The sequence below is a fragment of the Mirounga angustirostris genome, unplaced genomic scaffold (assembly GCF_029215605.1).
Source record: "Mirounga angustirostris isolate CCGP_5_RB_7025 unplaced genomic scaffold, mMirAng1.0.hap1 SCAF_2, whole genome shotgun sequence".
In the NCBI taxonomy this organism is placed as follows: domain Eukaryota; kingdom Metazoa; phylum Chordata; class Mammalia; order Carnivora; family Phocidae; genus Mirounga; species Mirounga angustirostris.
Window position 1 is genome coordinate 117,494,204 of NW_026991710.1, and position 17,337 is coordinate 117,511,540.

Consider the following 17,337-nt stretch of genomic DNA (forward strand, 5'->3'; position numbering starts at 1 on the left):
TAAGTTGAATTTAAAATAAATAAATAAATAATTTAAAAAATTACTAGAACTAATGAGTGAGTTTTGCAAGTTTTAAGATACAACATTGATAAAAAATCAATTGCACTTTCATAGGTACTAGCAACAAACAATTGGAAGTTTAAAAAATGGTACCATTTACAAGAGTGTAAAAATACATACACTTTGGAATAAATTTGGCAATAGATGTGCAAGACCTGTACTCTTAAAAATATAAAATATTGCTGAAAGAAATTAAAGACTTAATGAAAGGAGAGAAATACTATGTGCATGGATTGAAAGAGTCAACATTATTAAGACATTAGTTATCCCCAAGTAGTCTAAATTTAATGCAATCTAAGTTAAATCCCAGCAAGCTTTCAAAAAACTAGAAATTGGCAGGTTCTGAAACTTATACAAAAATGCAAAGGACCTACAATAACCAAAACAACTTTGAAAAATAAGGATTTAGTCTATATCATTTTAAGTCTCATTGTAAAGACAGCATAATTAAAATAGTGTGCTATAGGTATTAAAAAACATATAGATCGGGCGCCTGGGTGGCTCAGTCGGTTAAGCGTCTGCCTTCGGCTCAGGTCATGATCCCAGGGTCCTGGGATGGAGCCCCACATCGGGCTCCCTGCTCGACGGGAAGCCTGCTTCTCCCTCTCCCACTTGTGTTCCCTCTCTCGCTGTCTCTCTCTCTCTCTCTGTCTGTCAATTAAATAAATAAAGAAAATCTTAAAAAACAAACCTATAGATCAATAGAACAGAATATAGTCCAGAAATAAACCCACAATGGGCATTTAATTTTTGACAAATGTGCAAGGCAATTCAGTAGAGAAAGGCAACCTTTTCAATAAATGGTGACAGAACAACTGGATAACCATACACAAAGGGAAAAAATGAAATGAGAAAGGAAGAAAGGAAAGAGAAAGAAAGAAGAAAGAAAAGAAAAGGAAAAAGGAAAAAAAGGAAGGAAGGAAGGAAGGACTAAAGAGAGAACAGAAGGAGGAAAAACGGGGTGGGGGGAGGAGGAAGGAATTGAAACATTTCCTCACACCATATCTAAAAATTAACTTGAAATGGATGAGGGACATGGGCATAAGAGCCAAAACTGTAGAACCTCCAGACCAAATAGGAGAAAATCTTAGTAACCTTGGATTTGTGAAATATTTATTAAATAAGACACAAAATGTACGAAGTGTAAAAGATAAAACAAACAAATTAAGCTTTATTGAAATTTAAAACTTGTTCTTCAAAGTCACTATTACGAAAATTAAGGAGCAAGCCACAGACTTGGAGAAAACATTTGCAAGGCATATATCCAAGAAAGGACTTGTATTTGGAATATATAAAAGACCCTTATAACTCAATAATAAGAAGAAAAGCAACCCAATAAAAAGAGGGCAAAGATTTGAATGGATATTTCTCAAAAGAGATTTTCAGACGGCAAATACGCTCAATATCATTACATTAGGGAAATGCTGTTAAAACCATAATATGATACTCAATACACACACACTAGAATGGCTAAAATTAAAAAGATGGATGATATGAAGTGTTTGAGGTGATAAAGAATGACTGTGAATAAAGAACAACTGTAAGAGAAGAATATCTTGCCATTTGCAACATGGACCTCGAGGGCATTATGCTAAATGAAATAAGTCAGACAGAGAAAGACAAATACTATCTCATTTCTCTTATATGCAGAATCTAAAAATAAATAAATAAAACCCAAAAACTAAATATGCAGATACAGAAAACAGATTGGTGGTTGCTAGAAGCAGGGGGTGGGGGTGAGGCAAATGGGTGAAAAGTGTCAAAAGGTACAAGCTTCCATAAAATATTTATAAAATAAGTAAGTCATGGGGATATAATATACAGCATGCTGACTATAGTTAACAATACTGTATTGTATATTTGAAAGTTGTTAAGAGAGTAGATCTTAAAAGTCCTCATAACAGGAACAAAAATTTGTTATATGTGTGGTAATAAATGTTAACTGTACTTACTGTGGCGATCATTTTGAAATTTATATAAATACTGAATCATTATGTTGTATACTTAAAATGAATATAATGGTATATGTCAATTATATCTCAATAAAAATATGCTTATACATGTGTGCATTAAAGAGTCTGAAAAGATATTTGCTAAACTGTTAACAGTATTTAAAAAAAAAAAGAACCACTATAATTCTCATTCAGGGGTGCTGGCAATGTAAAATGATACAATCACTTTGGAAAACAGTTTGGCAGTTTCTTAAAAGAGTAAACATCTATCTATCACAGGACTCTCCCATTCCACTCCTAGATACTTACTCGATGGAGGCGAAAGATATGCCCACACAAAGATTTGTGCTCGAATGTTTCCAGGAGCTTTACTCGGAAGAGTCAGAAGCTGGAATCAAGCCACATGTCCGTCAACAGATGAATGAATAAACAAAATCTGCTCTATCCATACAATGGAATACTATTCAGCAGTAAAAAGAACAAAATGCTGATACACGCAATACCATGAATGAATCTCAAAATAATTTTTTTTTTAAAGATTTTATTTATTTATTTGAGACAGAGAGAATGAGAGAGAGAGAGCGCACATGAGAGGGGGGAGGGTCAGAGGCAGAAGCAGGCTCCCTGCCGAGCAGGGAGCCCGATGCGGGACTCGATCCCGGGACTCCAGGATCATGACCTGAGCCGAAGGCAGTCGCTCAACCAACTGAGCCACCCAGGCGCCCGAATCTCAAAATAATTATGCCATATGAAAAAGGCCAGGCAAAAGAGAATGAGTACATTTGATTCCACGTGTGCAAAATTCTGGAAGATGCAAACTAAGCAGAAAGGGCGTAATGACAGAAACTAAGTGACAGAAAGCAGAACAGAGGTTGCCTGGGGACGGGCTGGAGGATGAGAAGGTAGGGAAGGAGGAACTAAGAGTCATGAGGAAGCTTTTGGGAATGATGGATATTTTCATTATTTTGATTGTGAAGATTTCATAGATTTATACATATGTAAAAGCTAATCAAATTATACAATTAAAAATGTGCAGTGTACTGTACATAAATTATACATCAATATAACTGTGAAAAAGAAAAAAGCAATACAGAGTGCGAAGCAGGATACTGGCGTCGTGGCGCCCCTCACAGGGAATCCTTGTCCAATCCCTCACATGAGGTATGTGCGCTTCGGAGTGGAGAACAGCAGGGCTAGTCTCGTGCACAGGTGACTGAAAGTCCACTACACTCACTCAGGGATTATTCCTGCACAAATGTCAACTCAATATTTGTTGAATGAGTGCATGGATGATAAATGAATGTAATCCTCCACTGAAGCCTGTAGAATTCCAATTTGTGCCTCAAGAAAAGTATGTCACGAAACTTCAAACAAATTCGAAAATGTGGCTATAACTCCTCACATGGCAAGGGTCTACTGCGTTAACTTCTGGGCACCACAGTTTAGGAGGTTGACATCTACAAGAAAGAAGGGATGAAGAGTCTGGAAAATTATGTTATTTAAGAAACTGGTGATGTTTATTTGGGAGAAGTCTTAAGAGACCCGAACATTTTCTTTTTTCTTTTTTTTCTTAAAAGATTTTATTTATTTATTTGACAGAGAGAGAGAGAGAGAGTACAAGCAGGGGGAGAAGCAGACAGAGGGAGGGAGAGAAGCAGGCTCCCTACAGAGCAAGGAGCCCGACGTGGGGCTCGATCCCAGGACCCTGGGATCATAACCCAAGCCGGAGGCAGATGCTTAACCGAATGAGCCCCCCATGTGCCCCAAGAGCTGAACATTTTCCTCAACAGACAGGAGGAAAGTAAATTACACACATTTAGGATAGTTCCAGAAGATAGAACTGGGACCAAGTTAATGATGGAAGATGGATTTTAATCCAGAAGTCAGCCACAAAGCTGGATTAGGTGCCCATCCTCTCTACTTCTCCACACACCCATAATACCCTGCACATATGTTATTTTAACACTTAGTACACTGTGTTCCTAGTTCTCAAAAATGTTTTCCTGGCTAAACTGTGTACTTTTTGTTTTAGGATAACAAGACTAAATAGTATAAAGATGTGAATTATCCCTAGAGTGCCTGGGTGACTCAGTTAGTTAAATGTCCAACTGCAGTTTGCAGTTCAGGTCATGATCTCGAAGTCGTGAGATCAAGCCTTTCATTGGGCTCCATGCTGGGCATGGAGCCTGCTTAACATTCTCTCTCTCCCTCTTCCTCTGCCCCACCCCACGTCACCCCCAGCTCATGCACATGCTCACTCTCTCTCTAAAAAAAACAAAACTGAATTTCTCTAAATTCATCTATCATCTTAATACGATCCCATTCAAAACGTCAGTAGGTTTTTCTCTTCCATCTTGTTACTGTTTTAAACTTGCAAAAAAAAAAAAGTGTGTGAAATCAATTTGAAAGAAAAGATGTGATAATTGTCAAGAATATTCTAAAAATGAAGGGGAAGAATAATTCTATCATATTAAAATGCATCTATATTAACTAAAATACTTTGATTCTGGGACCCAAATAGGCAGATCAATGGAACATAGTGGTGTCTAGATGAGTCAACTTAAAAGAATGAAATATATCAGTAAGTAGTTACTGATGTAATGTTCAAGACACTCAGTTATGCATAGTATAGTTGTTGGGTTTTTTTGAGGAAAAATACACAAATTACAAAGTGTGTGTGTGTGTGTGTGTGTGTGTGTAGAATATGGTGGGATTTATTAAAAAAAAAAAAAAACTGTCAGTGAGTGGTTTATTTCAATAAGAACCTTGGTGGGCCAGAACTGCAGTTAGGAAGTGAGAATGGATGAGATGGGCATTGTTACTTTTCACTTTATTCCCTTCTATATTTTTAAAAATATTTCTATATGTTACATGTGTAATTTTTAATAAATTACAGAGAAAAAGAGCAGGGGAGAAAAGGAGAAAGAAAAGGGCACAGAATTAAAAATTGAATTACCATAGGACCCAGTAATTCCACTACTGGGTATTTACCCAAAGAAAATGAAAACATTAACTCAAAAAGATACATGCACCTCCATGTTTATTGCAGCGTTATTTACAATAGCCAAATTGTGAAAGCAACCCGAGTGTCCACTGATAGATGAATGGATAAAGAAGATGTATATTTATGCAATGGAATCTTATTCAGCCATAAAAAGAATAACATCTTGCCATTTGCAACAACATGGATGGAGCTAGAGAGTATCATGCTAAACGAAATAAGTCAGTCAGAGAAGACAAGTACCAGATGATTTGACTCATATTTGGAATTTAAGAAACAAATGAACAAAGAGAAAAAGAGACAAACAAAAAAACAAACCCCTAACTATAGAGAACAAACTGGTGGTTACCAGAAGGGAGGTGGGTGGGGGATGGGTGAAACAGGTGAAGGGGATTAAGAGTACACTTATCATGATGAGCACTGAGTAATGTATAGAGCTGTTGAATCACTATATTGTATACCTGAAACTAATATAACACTGTATGTTAATTAGACTGGAATTAAACTTTTTTTAAATAAGGAAAAGAAAAGGTCACAGAAGTAACAGAGAATGGGAGAGATCAAGGATGGGCTTTGAAGTCATAACGACAACTTATCTTTTCTCAGCCTCAGTTTCTTTTCTGTAAAATGAGGATCATAATGTCTCCTTCCAAGAGTAGTTTTAAGCATTTAATGAAATAATTTATGTAAAGGGCTTAGCCAATAATAAACAAGCATTATAAAAATCTGTAATAATTATCATTTGCTACTACTATTATTTATATTCCAAGGAATTTTCCAACAAATGTGCAATTGAAAAGTTAAAAGAACACCCCACATTCGTTCACAATAACCTGAAGGGTAAGCTCAGGGAAGCACGGTGGTTATGAGATTATAACCAAGAGAGCTTCAATGTAATCAATTGCATCACGCTCTATCTGAAGGAAGAATGTGTTAACGGAAGTGTGTGTATGATCTGTGTAGAACCTGGGAGAGAGGCTATTAGGGAAAATGAGAGAGCCTTTCATCTGCTAGGAAATGAGTGTTGAAAAAAACCTTGGGATTAAATTTTAACTCCCTGGGTAGACTTTGCTATAGAGCAAGAATACTCTGATTAACCAATACTTTGGCCTTTATATGTATTATTTTGGTGTAGCTATCAACCTCTTTTGAGTTTGGTTGGTGTGATAACCCTGACAGTCTGATCTCATCTGTGCAGACAGAAAACATTGAGTCTTTGGATCTAAAAGCTGAGGTCCAGACCCTAGAATTTTATAATTCTCTATAAACAAACTTTTGCTCTAAGAGCCTGGTATGAATGGAGGGAAAGTAGTTTTCTGTTTTGGAAAACTAAAACTTCAACATGAATGGACCAGTGGATGGATGAATGAATAAATTAGCACTGGAAGGAGTTGCCACTGGAATTGTAAACTCTGTATCACTGTGTTGTTTGTACCCGTGAGATTGTGTTGTGCTTGTGTCTTGTTGACCATCCTATCCAGGTGATCAACAAAAGCCCACAGGAGCTGATCTTTGTTGATCTCTCCCTCTTATTCTTGCCATTTTCCCTCAACCCTGCACTCTAGCCTCTCTGGCTTTCCCATGTCAAAATGCAGTCCCCCTGGCTCCCTGCATGGTTCTCACCTTCCCCTAACTTTACACCCCAACCTCGCAGTCACTTCTTAGGGCCTAGGATCAATCTCACCAATGCCTTTTCCAACTGCCGTATGTAAAGTAGTCACCACCACCCCCATCATCACCACCACATGACTCTCCATCCCAGCATCCAGCATCCTACATAGAAGCCTAGATGGGATTCAACATGCAAGAGATTTCTTGGGGGAATTGCCTGTGGAGGATAAAGGGAGAGGGAGCAAGAGGAAGTGAGGAGAGCTAGGTCTGACATCTGTGAGGGGGAGAACAAAGGAAGGAGGGGGAGTTGGGGAGGAAGAGCCTCGAACTACAGCACAGTTCAGGGAAAGCCTTAGCCAGGCCCATAGGGAATCATTGAACCAAAGTAATCTATCGGAGGAATTGTGCATCTAGAAGGAGTGGGTCTTCATTAGTCCCCTGCCATGCTCAGTTATGGGTTGGGAGCCCACAGGTTTGGTCTTGGTGCAAGTCTAATAATGGTGGGTCCAGAAGGGAAGCAGCTGGGACCATTGGTCACTCATGCTCCCTGCAGTTAGTTAACTGAGAGGTGTGTTCTCATGGTTGTCAAATGCGATGGATTTTTGGGGTGCCTGGGTGGCTCGGTCGGTTGAGGGTCTGTCTTCAGCTCAGGTCATGATCCCAGCGTCCTGGGATCGAGCCCCGCATCGGGCTCCCTGCTCAGTGGGGAGTCTGCTTCTCCCTCTACCCCTCCCTCCTGCTCGTGTTTCTCTCTCTCTCAAATAAATAAATAAAATCTTTTTAAAAAATCCATCGCATTTTTTAAAAAGATTTTATTTATTTATTTATTTATTTGAGAGAGAAAGGGCAGGGAGGGGCAGAGGAAGAGGGAGAGAATCCCAAGCAGGCTTCACACCCAGTGTGGAACCCGACGTGGGGCTTGATCTTACAACACTGAGATCATGACCTGAGCTGAAATCAAGAGTCGACCCTGAACTCATCACCTGAGGCTTAACTGACTGAGCCACCTAGGTATCTGAATGCTGTGGATGTTTGTGAATGTTTGTGTCCCTACCCAATTCACATGCTGAAGACTTGATCTGCAGTTTGATGGTATTTGGAAGGTATTAATTAGGTTTAGATGAGCTCATGAGGATGAAGCAGGAGCAGTGGACCAGGGAGCAGTTAGACACCGATTTGCAGCATGGTGGAAATGCCACAGATATGCCAACAGAAATGAGGGGAGATAGAAACCCTATAGAAACATGTTTCTCCTGGGATTTCTGCCTTAACTATCAAGAGATTTCAAGTATTCTTCCCCCAAATTTCCTTTTTTTTTTCTTAAAGAAGTTGGGATTGGATCTGTGGGTCCTACATACTATACTCTGGAGATGTTAGAACACAGGGTAGCTAGCAGCCACCTGGCCTTAGTTCTTTTAATACAGGGGGGCTGTGCTGAGGGGGGTTTATAGAACTAGAAGAAACAAGAAGAAACTTTTAGAAATGGCTAACCCCTGCACTCTAGCAGTCAGGCTGGATACAAAGGACAGAAGCCGGGGATCCTGCCTAAAAGAGGAGCCGGCAGGAGCCTCTCAATGCACATCAGCCTCCTTTGGGGAGCTGAAAGCATTGTTCGCACTCCAAGTTGCCTGGCTTAACGTGCCCTGTCCTGTCAGGCAGAGGGATTATCCAGTCACGGGAGGAGTCACGTGCTGTTTTTTCCACTGAAGACTTCTTGGGACACCACCTAAACCAGAGGATGTAAATTGACATTTGCAGGTGATTCTGTGATATAGTTACTCATCATGTATTAAGCATCACTACGGTGAAATAAAGGAGGATCCAGTGAAAGGAAGGGAGTCTGGACCCCAATGAGCATAACAAACTGCTTGAGGTTTCCTCCAGAGGACAGGAGACGGGGGGAGTGGAATGCAATGGAAAGGAGAGTTCAGTAGAGTGGAATGATGAATGCGAGATCATTGCAGGTGGTGTGAATGGTGTCCAATGAGATACAAAGGCTAGAAACAGATGAAAGGGGCAGAAAGATACTCTATTTTTTCTAGATGGAGAAAAAGGAAAGAGACATATGTATGTATTTAACCATTCATCTTTATTCGCAAGGGTCCGTGAGCACCCACTCTAGCCAGGTACCCTTTAGGTATTGAGGGTACAGTGGCGAACACGGCAGGCAGAGGCTTTGCCTTCGCACAGTTGACTCTCTTGTGGACCTATTTGGGCAGAGCATAGCTTGTCACCACTCCCTCCCTGTGGTCAGCAGAGGGCTGATCTCACTAACACTCCAGCGGGCGGGCATACAGGTCTGTCTCCCAAGCCCTGATACCATCTTTAGAGAAGTACTGAATGTGGAGTGAGGGCTGGGATGGGCAGATACCACGGCATATTAGGGACTCCATCGTGAGGAAAGAAGCAAGAGAACAAAGGAGAATGGCCTTTACACAGGCCCACCGTGGCAGAGAAGGCTAGCTAGCCACTGAAATTCGCCCTTCCCTCAAAGCAGGAAGCAACTACCCAGCCAGAAACTACAGTTCTCCCTGTATCTGTGTGTAGCCATGTGATGGTTACCACAGGAATATGAAGACCAGTGAGGTATGTTACTTCCAGGACAGGATTTTTTAAAAAGTCAGAGGCTCATCTTTCATATTTTAACATTCTACATGCTCTTATTTAATAATGTGCAGCTATATGACAGCAAGTTCATTCCACTACTAGTTACATGATGATGTAATAAAGAATTTCAAACAATTTTTCATATCTTTATTATATTAATTTTTACCACGAAATTGAGCATATATGTGTATTTTAAAATTGCTAACTACTTTCAGAAATAATATATAAATACTCATCCCTCAACTAACAAAGATGCATGGGATTCCAACAACAAAAGCAAACAACAATCTCCACTGAATAAACTCATATGCAAAAATGACAAATCACACAAAGCAACGATCCACTGTGAAAAAAAGAGTCAGCAGAAGCATCAAATAGGGACATGAGATCATGCAACAATCTGAAGGAGGCATAAATTAGCAACATTTAAAATTATGAAAGAGATAAGATATGGAATAGAAATCATAAAGAAAGAAAAGTACTTGGGGGGACAAAGAATTAATAGGAAAGAAGGAAATGGAGAGAGGAGAAAGGGACATTTTTAGTTAGTTAATTCAAAAACTACCATCTTAGGGGCACCTGGATGGCTCAGTCAGCTGAGTGTGTGACTCTTGGTTTCGGCTCAGATCATGATCAGGGTCGTGGGATCGAGCCTGTTGTAGGACTCTGGACTCAGTGCCTAGTCTGCTTGAGATTCTCTTTTCCTTTCTTTCTGCCCCTCCCCCCACTCACGTATGTGCTCTCTCTCAAATAAATAAATATATATATTTTAAAGTACCATCTTAGGTTCACATAGAAAAATGAACAGGGGGGCGGAGCAAGATGGCGGAGGAGTAGGAGACCTGGATTTCGTCTCCTCTCAGGAATTCAGCTGGATAGGGATCAAACCATTCTGAACACCTACAAACTCAACAGGAGATCGAAGAAAAGAAGAGCAACAACTCTCTCATCAGAAAAGCGACCACTTTCTGGAAGGTAGGACGTGCGGAGAAGTGAATCCGAGGCGATATTCGGGAGGATAGACGGCGGGGGAGGGGCCTCCGTCGGCCGCTTCTGGCAACTGATAGAGCCGCGGAGCACAGAATCGGAACTTTTAAAAGACTGCTCCGCCAAGGGACGTCACTCTGGTGGCTAAGTGGGGGCTGGAACCCTTATGGGACAATGTGGTCTCAGGACCCTCGGGGTCACAGAAAGACCGGGGGTGCCTGTGCGGCAGAGCTCCCAGGTAACGGAGCAGGGAAGCCGGCTGCAGAGGCGGAGCCCAGGCGCAGGCTCTCAGCTCGGGGTGGCCATAAACCGTGATCCGCGGCACAGTCGGGCCCCTGCTCCTCCAGCAGGGACCCAACAAGCGGCAGATCCGGGGAGACTCACCTTCCTCCCCCGGGAGGAGCCGCGCGGGAGTGCACCGCAGGGATCTGCTGGGTCTGGAGACTCCCCCCGGGGTCGGGTGCCAGAGATAGAGGCGCGCGGTCTCAGGCCGGGTGAGCACGGAGTGTGGCCGGAGACCGGGGAGACGGGAGTGACTGACGGCTTTTCTCTGGGGGCTCACTGAGGAGCGGGGCCCCGAGTTCTCGGCTCCTCCGGGCTGAGATTGGGAGGCCGCCATTTTCACTCTCCACCTCCAAAGCTGTACGGAAAGCTCACAGGGAACAAAAGCGTCGGAGAGCAAACCCGAGCAGATTACTTAGCCGGGAGGGGGCAAGGGCGGGGCAATTCCGCCTCCGGCAGAGACATTTGGAAACCACGGCAACAGGCCCCTCCCCAGAAGATCAGCGAGAACAGCCAGCCAAGACCAAGTTTACCGATCAATGAGGACGGCAGAACTCCAGCGCTAGGGGACTACTGCACATAGAATTCATGGCTTTTTTACCATGATTCTTTAGTCTTTCAAAGTTATTTTTTTTTAACTGTCTTTTTTTCTTTTTGAATTTTTCTTTTTCCCTTTTTCAACCAACATCTTATCAATCCCTTTTTAAAAAAAAATTTTTTTTTATTTTTCATTTTTAGAGTCATATTCTATCCCTTCATAGTAGTTACCTGTATTTTTGGCTTATATATATAAGTTGTTCTCTCTTTAAAATTTTGAGATCGTTTCTTCTAACAGATTAAAATATACCCTAAATCTCTAGTATATGTTTTCTATTCCCCTGCCTGGTCACATCCTCTCCCTTTTTTTTTCTTTTTTTAAATCCTCTTCTTTCTTTTTTCAAACAACTTCTTATCAATTCCTTTTATAAAATTTTTTATAATTTCCATCTTTACAGTCATATTCCATCCCTTCATTATATCAACCCTTATTTTTGTACATATATAAGTTTTTCTTTCTTTAAAATTTTGGGAGGCACTTTCTTCTAAAAGACCAAAATACACCCCAAATCTAGTGTGTGGCACTGATCTGTATACCAGCCTGATCATATTTGATCACATTCTGGTTTTTTTTTTTGTTGTTGTTGTTTTGTTTTGTTTTTGTTTTTATCTTTATCTTTTTTTTTCTTTTTCTTTATTCTCTCTTTCCCTTTCTTTTCCCACTGCTTCAGGTCTTTTCTGATTTGTTTAGAGTATATTTTCTGGGGACGTGGTTACTCTGCTAGCATTTTGTTTTCTCATTAATCTATTCTCCTCTGCACAAAATGACGAGACGGAAAAAATCACCTCAACAAAAAGAACAAGAGGTAGTACCGACTGCCAGGGACCTACTCAATACGGACATTAGTACGATGTCAGATCTAGAGTTCAGAATCATCACTTTAAAGATACTAGCTGGGCTTGAAAAAAATATGGAAGTTATTAGAGAAACCCTTTCTGGAGAAGTAAAAGAACTAAAATCCAACCAAGTAGAAATCAAAAAGGCTATTAATGAGGTGCAATAAAAAATGGGGGCGCTAACTGCTAGAATAAATGAGGCAGAAGAGAGAATCAGTAATATAGAAGATGAAATGATGGAAAATAAAGAAGCTGAGAAAAAGAGAGATAAACAACTACTGGATCACGAGGGCAGAATTCAAGAGATAAGCGATACCATAAGACGAAACAACATTAGAATAATTGGGATCCCTGAAGAAGAAGAAAGAGAGAGAGGGGCAGAAGGTATAATGGAGCAAATTATAGCAGAGAACTTCCCTAATTTGGGGAAGGAAACAGGCATGAAAATCCAGGAAGCACAGAGAACCCCTCTCAAAAATCAATAAAAATAGGTCAACACCCCAACATCTAATAGTAAAATTTACGAGTCTCATAGACAAAGAGAAAATCCTGAAAGCAGCTCGGGAGAAGAGATATGTAACCTACAATGGCAGAAACATTAGATTGGCAACAGACCTATCCACAGAGACCTGGCAGGCCAGAAAGGACTGGCAGGATATATTCAGAGCACTAAATGAGAAAAATATGCAGCCAAGAATACTATATCCAGCTAGGCTGTCATTGAAAATTGAAGGAGAGATAAAAAGCTTCCAGGACAAACAAAAACTAAAGGAATTTGCAAACACAAAACCAGCCCTACAGGAAATCTTGAAAGGGATCCTCTAAGCAAAGAGAGAACCTAAAAGCAACATAGACCAGAAAGGAACACAGACAATATAAGGCAACAGTCACCTTACAGGCAATACAATGGCACTAAATTCCTATCTTTCAATAGTTACCCTGAATGTAAATGGGCTAAATGCCCCAATCAAAAGATACAGGCTATCAGACTGGATTAAAAAACAAGACCCATTGATATGCTGTCTGCAAGAGACTCATCTTAGAACCAAAGACACCCCCAGATTGAAAGTGAAGGGGTGGAAAACCATTTACCATGCTAATGGACACCAAAAGAAAGCTGGGGTGGCAATCCTTATATCAGACAAATTAGATTTTAAACCAAAGACTGTAATAAGAGATGAGGAAGGACATTATATCCTACTTAAAGGATCTATCCAACAAGAAGATCTAACAATTGTAAATATCTATGCCCCTAACATGGGAGCAGCCAATTATATAAGGCAATTAATAACAAAAGCAAAGAAACACATTGACAACAATACAATAATAGTGGGGGACTTTAATACCCCCCTCACTGAAATGGACAGATCATCTAAGCAAAAGATCAACAAGGAAATAAAGACTTTAAATGACACACTGGACCAAATGGACTTCACAGACATATTCAGAACATTCCACCCCAAAGCAACGGAATACACATTCTTCTCTAGTGCCCATGGAACATTCTCCAGAATAGATCACATCCTAGGTCATAAATCAGGTCTCAACCGGTACCAAAATATTGGGATAATTCCCTGCCTATTTTCAGACCACAATGCTTTGAAACTAGAACTCAATCATAAGAGGAAAGTCGGAAAGAACTCAAATACATGGAGGCTAAAGAGCATCCTACTGAAGAATGAATGGGTCAACCAGGAAATTAAAGAAGAATTAAAAAAAATACATGGAAACCAATGAAAATGAAAACACAACTATTCAAAATCTTTGGGATGCAGCAAAGGCAGTCCTAAGAGGAAAGTATATAGCAATACAAGCCTTTCTCAAGAAACAAGAAAGGTCTCAAGTACACAACCTAACCCTACACCTAAAGGAGCTGGAGAAAGAACAGCAAATAAAGCCTAACCCAGCAGGAGAAGAGAAATAATAAAGATCAGAGCAGAAATCAATGAAATAGAAACTAAAAGAACAGTAGAACAGATCAACGAAACTAGGAGCTGGTTCTTTGAAAGAATTAACAAGATTGATAAACCCCTGGCCAGACTTATCAAAAAGAGAAGAGAAATGACCCAAATCAACAAAATCATGAATGAAAGAGGAGAGATCATAACCAACACCAAAGAAATACAAACAATTATAAGAACATATTATGAGCAACTCTATGCCAGCAAATTAGATAACCTGGAAGAAATGGAGGCATTCCTAGAGATGTATCAACTACCAAAACTGAACCAGGATGAAATAGAAAACCTGAACAGACCTATAACCACTAAGGAAACTGAAGCAGTCATCAAAAATCTCCCAAAAAACAAAAGCCCAGGGCCAGATGGCTTTCCAGGGGAATTCTACCAAACATTTCAAGAAGAATTAATACCTATTCTTCTGAAACTGTTCCAAAAGATAGAAATGGAAGGAAAACTTCCAAACTCATTTTATGAGGCCAGCATTACCTTGATCCCAAAACCAGACAAAGACCCCATCAAAAAGGAGAATTACAGACCAATAACCCTGATGAACATGGATGCAAAAATTCTCACCAAAATACTAGCTAATAGGATCCAACAGTACATTAAAAGGATTATTCACCATGACCAAGTGGGATTTATCCCTGGGCTGCAAGGTTGGTTCAACATCCGCAAATCAATCAATGTGATACAATACATTAACAAAACAAAGAACAAGAACCATATGATCCTCTCAATAGATGCAGAAAAAGCTTTTGACAAAGTACAGCATCCTTTCTTGATCAAAACTCTTCAGAGTATAGGGATCGAGGGTACATACCTCAATATCATAAAAGCCATCTATGAAAAACCTACAGCAAATATCATTCTCAATGGGGAAAAACTGAGAGCTTTCCCCCTAAGGTCAGGAATGCGACAGGGATGTCCACTATCACCACTGCTATTCAACATAGTATTGGAAGTCCTAGCCACAGCAATCAGACAACAAAAAGAAATCAAAGGCATCCAGATTGGCAAAGAAGAAGTCAAACTCTCACTCTTTGCAGATGATATGATACTTTATGTGGAAAACCCAAAAGACTCCACCCCAAAACTGCTAGAACTCATACAGGAATTCAGTAAAGTGGCAGGATAGAAAATCAATGCAAAGACACCAGTGGCATTCCTATACACCAACAACAAGACAGAAGAAAGAGAAATTAAGGAGTCAATCCCATTTACAATTGCACCCCAAACCATAAGATAACCAGGAATAAATCTAACCAAAGAGGCAAAGAATCTGTACTCAGAAAACTATAAAATACTCATGAAAGAAATTGAGGAAGACACAAAGAAATGGAAAAACGTTCCATGCTCATGGATTGGAAGAACAAATATTGTGAAGATGTCAATGCTACCTAGAGCAATCTACACATTCAATGCAATCCCCATCAAAATACCATCCACTTTTTTCAAAGAAATGGAACAAATCATCCTAAAATTTGTATGGAACCAGAAAAGACCCCGCATAGTCAGAGGAATGTTGAAAAAGAAAAGCAAAACTGGCGGCATCACAATTCCGGACTTCCAGCTCTATTACAAAGCTGTCATCATCAAGACAGCATGGTACTGGCACAAAAACAGACACAGAGATCAATGGAACAGAGTAGAGAGCCCAGAAATGGACCCTCAACTCTATGGTCACCTCATCTTTGACAAAGCAGGAAAGAATGTCCAATGGAACAAAGACAGTCTCTTCAACAAATGGTGTTGGGAAAATTGGATAGCCACATGCAGAAGAATGAAACTGGACCATTTCCTTACACCACACACAAAAATAGACTCCAAATGGTTGAAAGACCTCAATGTGAGACAGGAGTCCATCCAAATCCTAAAGGAGAACACAGGCAGCAACCTCTTTGACCTCAGCCGAAGCAACTTCTTCCTAGAAACATTGCCAAAGGCAAGGGAAGCAAGGGCAAAAATGAACTATTGGGACTTCATCAAGATAAAAAGCTTTTGCAAAGCAAAGGAAACAGTCAACAAAACCAAAAGACAACCAACAGAATGGGAGAAGATATTTGCAAATGACGTATCAGATAAAGGGCTAGTATCCAAAATCTATAAAGAACTCATCAAACTCAACACCCAAAGAACAAAGAATCCAGTCAAGAAATGGGCAGAAGACATGAACAGACATTTTTCCAAAGAAGACATCCAAATGGCCAACAGACACATGAAAAAGTGCTCAATATCGCTCGGCATCAGGGAAATCCAAATCAAAACCTCAATGAGACACCACCTCACACCAGTCAGAATGGCTAAAATGAACAAGTCAGGAAATGACAGATGTTGGCAGGGATGCGGAGAAAGGGGAACCCTCCTACACTGTTGGTGGGAATGCAAGCTGGTGCAGCCACTCTGGAAAACTGTATGGAGGTTCCTCAAAAAGTTGAAAATAGAGCTACCATATGATCCAGCAATTGCACTACTGGATATTTACCCCAAAGATACAAAAGTAGGGATCCGAAAGGGTACATGCACCCCGATGTTTATAGCAGCAATGTCCACAATAGCCAAACTGTTGAAAGAGCCAAGATGTCCATCGACAGATGAATGGATAAAGAAGATGTGGTATATATATATACAATGGAATATTATGCAGCCATCAAAAGGAATGAGATCTTGCCATTTGCAATGACGTGGATGGAACTGGAGGGTATTATGTTGAGCGAAATAAGTCAAACAGAGAAAGACATGTATCATATGATCTCACTGATATGAGGAATTCTTAATTGCAGGAAACAAACTGAGGGTTGCTGGCGTGGGGGGTGGGGTGGGAGGGATGGGGTGACTGGGTGATAGACACTGGGGAGGGTATGTGCTCTGGTAAGCGCTGTGAATTGTGCAAGACTGTTGAATCTCAGATCTGTACCTCTGAAACAAATAATGCAATATATGTTAAGAAAAAAAAAAGAAGATAGCGGGAGGGGAAGAATGAAGCGGGGGAAATAGGAGGGGTAGACGAACCATGAGAGACGATGGACTCTGAAAAACAAACAGGGTTCTAGAGGGGAGGGGGGTGGGAGGATGGGTTAGCCTGGTGGTGGGTATTGAGGAGGGCACATTCTGCATGGAGCACTGAGTGTTATGCACAAACAATGAATCATGGAACACTACATCTAAAACTAATGATGTAATGTATGGGGATTAACATAAGAATAAAAAAAAAGAAAAATGAACAAGACATAAGAAGACAGGAAAATCAAAAAGTAAAGAGGATGAGGGGATGACGAAGATGGGGGGAGAAAATTCATCACTAAGTTAAATTAGCAGCTAAGTCAAGAAGAGAAATACACTGGACTTATTGCCAAAAAGTAAAAGAAAAGATAATAGTTCACCAAGAAAGATGAATGGTTTCTGGCCCTGACACCTAAGAAAAATTTATTTGAAAGCATTTTTA